This window comes from Acyrthosiphon pisum, chromosome A1, assembly GCF_005508785.2.
Source record: "Acyrthosiphon pisum isolate AL4f chromosome A1, pea_aphid_22Mar2018_4r6ur, whole genome shotgun sequence".
Taxonomy (NCBI): Eukaryota; Metazoa; Arthropoda; class Insecta; order Hemiptera; family Aphididae; genus Acyrthosiphon; species Acyrthosiphon pisum.
In genome coordinates, this window is record NC_042494.1 from 44,287,074 (window position 1) to 44,296,092 (window position 9,019).

Here is a 9,019-nt window from a genome sequence, read left to right on the forward strand (position 1 = left end):
ATTTATTCGTTTTCGTTTTATCCGCCAAAAAATTACGTGTTTGGGCATGCACTCGGCAGCGGCACGAGATAAACCAAAATTCTAAAAAATATTTAGGTATGCACAATTTTTCAGTAAGAACAATTATTGAAGTCCAAATTTAGATGAAATATCATTTAAACGAAGAATAACGATGTAGGTAAGTGATTTTTTTGTAATTCAAAAACATTATTCGTAACTATGGGGGCTTAAATATTTAGATTAATTTTAAACTATTACAGTTCTACTGTAAGGTGATATTGATTCAAAAGTATATAGGCAATAGCAAATTTTAATAATAATATAATTTGATATAATTAATATACCTACACTTGGACCTAGATACTATTACTAAATATTAATGTACATTATGTACTATACTACTATATACCTATTATGATAATTATAAATATTAATTATTAACAGTATAAAACTATAATTAATTCACTGTTTTCCGAAAAAAATGAAATCAACCTCTTTTCCTGGCTACATACCGTAATAGTGTTATACCAATAGTAAAATACATTACTTTAATAGCAAGTAGCAACATCGAAAAACATATTATGAAATATTCAAATATACTAATATAGGTACTTGATATCTAACATGTATATTTTTTTGTATTATGTATACAATTATAGAATAATATATTATATAAAGTTGTTAATATGTAATGATACAATTATTTTGAAGTTAAAGTTGAAAGGGGGCCCCCACTAAGTGTATGGTGTCCCGGGGCTCAATTGATCCTTAATCCGGACTTGGGTACTTGTAAGTTTGTCTTGTGCGAGATCGTTTTTCTATAAAACCTACCATTATTACGCAACAATAACCATTGTTTGTAATTTGGTACTGAATACTGATATTAGGTAGGTACAATTTTTAACATCAATGTGAGTGGGTGGCTTCGATCCCACAGAACTAATAAGCTGTCTGCTTTTGGGGGGTTTATGTGATATTTGGGAGGCTAAGACCCCCGAGCCCCCCCCCCCCCTCCCCCGATTTTCGCCTAATATTGGGATTTTGGGTAGTACTTATTACTTAAATATATTTAAGATTAAACATTTTAATTCTTCTCAAATTTTCATTAAAATTATTTTTATTAAACCCTCTTTGGCATGAAGGGCTACTATTTAAGCTAAAAGCTTTTCTTCCCACAGCATATTTCTTGCTCATTAAATCTTACCTTACGGATCGTCACTTCCAAGTCAAGTTTGGCTCTTCCTTTTCAAATATTGAAAAAATTAGCGCAGGAGTCCCTCAAGGTGGCATTCTTTCACCTATGCTATACAATGTATATGCAGCAGACCAACCTACCTCTCCAACAACATCTGTAGCTGAATTTGCGGATGATAAGGCAATTATATCAGTACATGAAGACCCTCACATTGCTTCTTTAAACCTTCAAAACCACCTTGACCTAATGTCTGTCTGGTATGATAAATGGCGAGTTAAAGTCAACCAATCAAAATCCATTCATTCTACATTCACTCTTCGTCTCCCTGCCTGCCCAGAAGTCTTTCTTAATAACATACCAATCCCTTCATCCCAATCGGTTAAGCACTTAGGCCTAATCTTTGACCGTCGCCTGACCTGGGGACCCCATATCAAAGCTAAAAAACTCGCCCTAAACGAACGACTACGCTCAGTTAAACCACTAATATCTAACAAACACACTAAATTAAACTCCAAACTTCTCATATATAAGTCATTAATCAAGCCCATGTGGACTTATGGCCTACAATTGTGGGGCAATGCGAAAGTATCTAATGTAAATAAAATCCAAACCGTTCAAAATAAAATTTTAAGATTAATCACTAAAGCCCCACCATAATATGTCTCCAACTACTCTCTCCACACAGATCTAAACATAAAAACTGTTCATGCTGAAGCCATAACATATTACAAAAGATTTCATAACAGACTTCCATATCAATATATCATCCTAATCCCCTTATATCCAATTTAGCTTCTCGCACAATTCCAGGCAACCGCTCACGTCGACTAAAAAGAAATTGGTGTCGTGATTTACTAAATGAATAATCCAAATAATTAAAAAAAAAAAAAAAAATATATATAAATAATATTATTATATTATAATATTATTAAATACAATTAGGTAGTGCCTTCACTGGTTGGCTTCTTCCCTCACGATTTCATGTACAAAATATTATATCACATATTCTTATTGTGCCTAATGGGTACAGATTGTATATATCTTGTTAAAATTATAAAAAAAAAAAAAATTAAACCCTCAAATAGCGGGTTTGTAGCATCCTCAAAGAGGTATGCCGACCACAGCCATACCATATAATATTATATGCTGCATTATTTATAAATCAAAGATGATATATATTATTATTATTATTTTATTATTGTTAAGTAATAATAAAATGGCATAATGCCTATATAGGTACCCACTACCCAATGGCAAGTAGGTAACTTAGTAAATGATATTAATCTACAATACAATTAATATCCAATAGGTACTATATAGGTAATTAGTACCTACCTAAATTAGATAAGTAATACATTTTAAATACCACCATAATTCATAAACATTTTTTTAAACTCAGAAATTAAATGTCTATCTATATGTATCAACCTATATATTGAATATAGGTTAGGTACTCGAAGACATTTATCAACAAATACCAATGGACCTTTATACCTTCTTATCTATAACATTCTAACATCCAATCACATTGTGTTAAATTTTAATACTTCATAAATTATACCTAGAAATATAGGTAAGTACCGATATATCCAAATTAGGTACCTACTTACTGCAATCAAAGAAATGCTTATAGTAATATAGCGATTGAGTATGCATTTATGTGGAATGTATAAATAAAATATTTCGGTTTCATTAAATCATTGCGGACACAATCATTTTGCATATTGCATGTTAAATCGTAGAGCTGCCAAAAATATTTTTATTATAATGACTCTATACAACTGATAAACTCTTTAAACCTATATTCATCTAACATCCAGTCACATTATGTTAAAACTTCATGAACTACACGTCATAAAAATATAGGTAAGTACCGATATATACAAATTACTGCAATCAAATACAAAAAATATGCGTATGCCTAGTAGTTGACTTAATGCGTTTATGTGGAATATATAAATAACATATTTCGGTGCCATTAAAATATTTCAGGCACAATTCATTTGCATAGGTATTGCATTTAAAACCGTAGGGCTGCTAACAATATGTTTATAATAACGAATCTATACATAAGTAGAGACATAGAGTAATAATATACGTATATAGTATCATAATATTATATCTTTAGGTATCTACTTATAAATTATAATATATTCGACTTTCAACCTCCGAGTCGGTAGTCGGTACTTTCGTAATGTCAATCTTTTTATTGTTCTATTGAAATCTATTAATGCGTAGTCAAATCTCTGGATATTCTAAGAAATTTAAGATAAAAAGTATCATAACAAACATATTATAGGTACCGAATGTCGAACTGAAAACAATAACAAAACGTATCTGGTATCTATACAGCATTACAGCTACCGCTACTTTATATACCTACGTGTGTTTAGCGTGTGTTATATTATATTTATACCGGAAGATATCGTATTAATATTTATTGATGTATTATAATATTATGCAGGTGCCTATATTATAATATTATTATTATTACGACTTGATTATATTTTTTATGTAAACGAACTTGAGCCGAGGTTACGACTATTTGTCTATTTCATAGACCGTAGTGTCCACACCGCCGTATCACAGTGTTGTTGAGTATTATTTTCTATTATTCGACTACGCCTCGTGCTATTTAAAAATGCGATTGCTCTGCGTGTTGCCAGTATTCTGGTCCGACTGGCCGCCGCCCGGCCGAAACGAGAAAAATCCCTTGGAACACCAATCGTATTTTTGAACAGATGCGGTTTTACGCAGCAGCAAAACCGCGGTACATACGCGCATTATTATCTCCCAGAGGAAAATCGAACGCGGTACATAAATAAACATTCGATTTGTTTTTTCTGATCACTATAATATTAATCTGTACCTATTTATTACTTTCCATATATCATTATTATAGTTTTACTCTCGTCGTCGTCGTGGGTGGACGACGAACGGTGTTATATTATTATTATTGTCGGAGTGTAAAATATATTAATAATAATATTATAATAGTTGTACGTCGAAAAAAACGTTCTATGATCATTTTTGTATTAAAAAAACAACAATCCGGTTCCGTTTTCGAATTTATAATAAAAAAGAAAAATACCATTGGCGCCGCGGCCGTTGCATTTTAGCTCGGTGTAAATTATTGTTATTTGGATGTTTTTATTTCTCGCTCCGGCGGGTGGGGAAAACAGGTTGTTGTGGTACGCAGTAGTAAAGAGGAGTGGCAGCCGATGCATGCGAGCAGTTAGAGTTGTGACACGAAATCACTAAACAGTGTTCACTACTTTTATAAACACTTACACTTTACAGTCGCACACGTGCGTACTCTCGGACTGCCATCGTCTCGTTAACATGTGCCTGTGTAGTGTCCGACGTCGGTCGTACGAGTGAAATCCAACGTCTAATGCTGCAGTAATATTGTTATACGAGAAGTAAGTTGTCGACCATATTATTATATTTATGATATATTATATTATTAATGCTCCAAGTAATTAAAGTAACATACAATAATTAGTCGAACAATAATAAATAATACTATATGTTGATATTACCTATAACCAATGTACCTATGTTTTATTCATGGCAATTTGTCCGTATTCATTTTTGAACATAACATAACACAACAGAACACAATTCAATAGTTATACCTATTACCTGCCTATAATATGAGTTGTGTCCGATTTCGAATTTTGGCATAAATTTGTACCTATACGGCTATACGTAGGCACCTATATGATTTATGATTGATATTATTTTCTAATTACTACGCGGACACTGTACAAATATAAGATAATACCTATAACTAAAAAGTTGTCACTTGTCTGATGGTCTGTATAGGGTATACATATTGTATGTACTAACAAGTGGTTATAACTATAATATGTGTTATATAGCCATGTATGTACGTACCATATTATTCATAATGTAATATTATAACATGCACGTGACGCGGACCGCATTTCAATATTGTTCGGATACATAACATACTTTTAAATTTACACATTCGTTTTTGATTATATCTTAGTGTTTTTTCCATAAGCGCAAATCACCCAAAAATATTAGGGGGCTTAAGAATCCAAGCAATTTTAGAGGGAGCAAAGCGTGGAAGTCTTTGCCCCTCACACATCATGTTTATAGATACAATAATACTCCTCCTTATAACCGTTACCCACATTGATAAAAAAAATAATATAAATTAAAAATTTGAATCAATATTATATAGGTTGTGAATTTGTAGCAAAATACTTTCTTTTTAGCTTATTATAGCACTATTTTGAATTCATTTTTCATGTAAAGTGCATTTTTTGAGATTTTAAATGCATTTTTTAAGATTTTTCACTGCATTAAAATTCACACCCACAATTAAACAATTTATACAATGTTTTTTTTTTTAAAGTAATATAATATTATGTACGGTGAAACTTCCAAATTACAAAGTCACAAGGTCTTATGCGTAACAAAAAAAAAATCGTATTAGGTATACAGGATTCCGTAAAATAAAATAAAATACATTTGGTTCCTATTTAGTTTGCTTCTAAAAATATTTAGTTAAACATAATATTTTGTTAATTGGAAGTTTGTTGTATGAAAGTTTCACTGTTATTAGGTATACTAGAAATATGTAAGTACGTCATACGTGGACACTTATTTATCTCTTTCCATGTGGATAATTGATATGTCCTATTGTCCTATAGTCCATCTTGACCCATAATAATGGTACGTGTCCAAGATTTTGAATTATTATTTAAGATAATCACGAGATTTTGGGTGTTAGCATAAAAATTCAGGGTACTAAACACCCTTAGCATCTCTATTATTTGCGACAATGATTGAATTTCTAAAAACAACAATAGGATTTCTTAATGTATAATTGGTTTGAGTCGTTTTAGAATAACTCTGAGCGACTATAGGTATTGTTTTTTGTTTTGTTTTACGTGGGAATGGATAATATATATTATTTATAGATTTTATTAAAAGTAATATGTACATACTGTACGTTTGTACCATATTGATTAATGATTAAGACATAAAGTTGTATATTTGAAGTTACGACAAGATTAATAAATTGCTTATTGTTATATATTATGCAGCCATGCAGCCACCCGTACGGTCGTACCACATATGATTACTTATTTTTATTAGGTATTAGATATTAAAAAATGTAATAACGAGGTATACTCATTCTTTTTTATGTTGGAAAATTGAAATAGTTGATAATATTATGTTTGTGAGCTGGGTTCTGTTTAGTACCTACTTATTTTATCAGTGTGAAGATAATAATATATACCAGCAATTAAATAGGTACTTAGGTACCTATTATTTCGTTTTTTATTTGTTTAGTCTGCCTAGCTAGTAGGTTTGCTAGTATTAGTTTATATAATTAGATAGGTACATCGTACATATTAAATAATGAATTTCTTTTTCAAATGTATATATCTATTATTTACTAATGACTGAATTTGAATATAATATGTATTATATTAAGCTTAATTGAAAAAAAACAACTGTAAATTAAACGCGAATTATATTAACCACTAAGATCTATCCTAAAATTCACTCAAACATTTTTTTCCAAACATTTTTCCTAAAAATGTTTAATGTACTATGCTTTTTAAAATTTTAAATTCAAGACTGTTTAAAATATAAAATTTAATTAATGAATAACACATATTTTTCTAGCTAAAATGTTTTTATTGGTTTATATTGTGCATTATATGTATCGTACCTATAATATACTCATGATTTATATGCCTAAGCTAACCCTTATTGTTTTTTAATTACAAACATTTTTGTTCTTTATTCATCAAACTATTTTTTATAAAACTTCAAAATACTTATGATAATAACAGTAATATTTTATATAAGTAAATACTGTTTAATCTTCGTTATTGTTGTGTTTAACTCTTCCTCGACAATACACATTATTCCATTATAATGTTTTGACGACTTATACTGAAGGACATATTAATAAAATTATATACCTAATGCGTGTTAAAGTTTTGTATAGTATGATGGGTTAACAGATTCGTAGAATTAAACGAAACTTAATTGGTTGAACACTGCAACTCCCACAGGCTACAGTTACTAGCTTTTGGAGGATTATAATATACTCTGATCTATTTCTGTCCGCGATCATCTGAAAATATTATTATAATAATATGGTTTTGCATATTTTGTACACTAGGGTCTGTAAACACTATTAATACATATATTATATTATGTACCTACGTATAATGTTAAAATACACAAGAGAAAAACCAAGTATCCTATAATGTATGATGTAAATTATTTTTATTTTGGCATGATTCCTCTAGTAAATTGTATTGATACCTACATCTATAATAGGCAATTTCTTGGATTTATGATAATGATTGATATAATATTGATTCTATAAATGATTGCGTAATTGTATATTACTGTATTTTACGTGTACATATAAAAAAAATATATTTGAATATTATTAGCTTTTATACCTCATAATTTGTATGTACAAAAATACAAAACAATATAAAGTTAATGTTTAAAAATAAATAGATTGCATTTTACAATATGTACCTATTATAGATACGTCTATATAATCTATACCTAATCAAAATGTAATACATTTAAGTAAGATTATTATATTCACATTTGAATTGTTCATGATAAACATTTTATCACTTATAAATATTTTTAATAATAATATCTGAAACTTAAAGTACAAAAAAGCATGTCCATCATATTTTTGTACATGGTATTTTCGAAAGACTAATTTTAATTAAAATAATTAATTTCGAAATTCCTCCAATAGATGGACGAATTACTTCGCTAAATAATTCTGAATAATTAATGTAAATAACGCAAATAGGTACTCTGTATTATTATTTTGTTGAGTAATAGATTGGGTACTCAAAAAATAAATCACGAATAAAATCCTTGGAAAAAAGTAAATATATATTAGCCACCAGATCATAGTATACAATATTTGAATTTGTATGGTAAATCGTGTATTACATTATTATTAAAAAGCAATTCTTAATAATATCCTATTTAATAATAAACGTATTAGTTATGCAACCAACCATTCAAAAAATATTCGGAGGTGTGAATTCAATTACAGCTACATAATATAGTGTAATATACTTAATATAAGTATTTAATCTATATGGTTAATGCAAATTTATGAAGACTTACGGTAGTATACTTTATTTTCGTTATCCAAATCCATAGTATTACAAAATTTCTAAGTGATTCCGGCTAAATCATTGTATCTTGAGCATAAAGGACTTTGATTTTAATTTTGTTATTCAATAACGAAAAATGAACGCAATTCGTAGGTAGGTACCTAATATTTAAAGCGAAGGTAAATATAAAATATTTACATTATCTATATTAAGCTCTTTAAAATTCATGAAAAATGTTGTTTTATGGATTATATTTTTATCTGCTAGGTACTTAAATGAGATTAGTAACTACTAATCATGGATATAATATTTTTAATTTAAAATACAAAATAAAACTATTCGTAAACATTTTGTTAAATTGAATTAAGTACAGTAGTTAATAAAACGATATCTAAAATATTCTACATTTGTTTTGTATGTAGGTACTTATATATTATTATAGTTTTACATTTTTAAATTTACATATTATAATAGGACAATATATTGTAATTGCGTCGAGATAAATTTTGAATTTTATATTTGAAATTTTAATAATTCAATTAGGTACATTTTTTTAAATATTACGCATTTTAATTAAAATGTACAACATATTATATGAAATAATTATTTATCAATTAACAAAGATAACATGAAAAATGTTTCAAACGTATTTGACGTTTTACCTTATTAT

General features: G+C 28.7%; 1 protein-coding gene across 2 annotated transcripts in view; it reads left to right on the plus strand.

Annotated features, from left to right (window-relative positions):
* The first annotated feature begins 3,884 nt into the window (after window positions 1-3,884).
* The window catches only part of LOC100163422 (zinc transporter 1), a 30,541-nt gene continuing 25,406 nt past the window's right edge, over window positions 3,885-9,019 (plus strand). Inside the window, exon 1 of one of the 2 annotated variants that reach the window (XM_008182553.3) lies at window positions 3,885-4,617. The gene's annotated coding sequence lies outside the window, so the exon portion shown is untranslated. The remainder of the gene's footprint in view (window positions 4,618-9,019) is intronic. The other variant, XM_008182554.3, reaches the window with a different exon arrangement.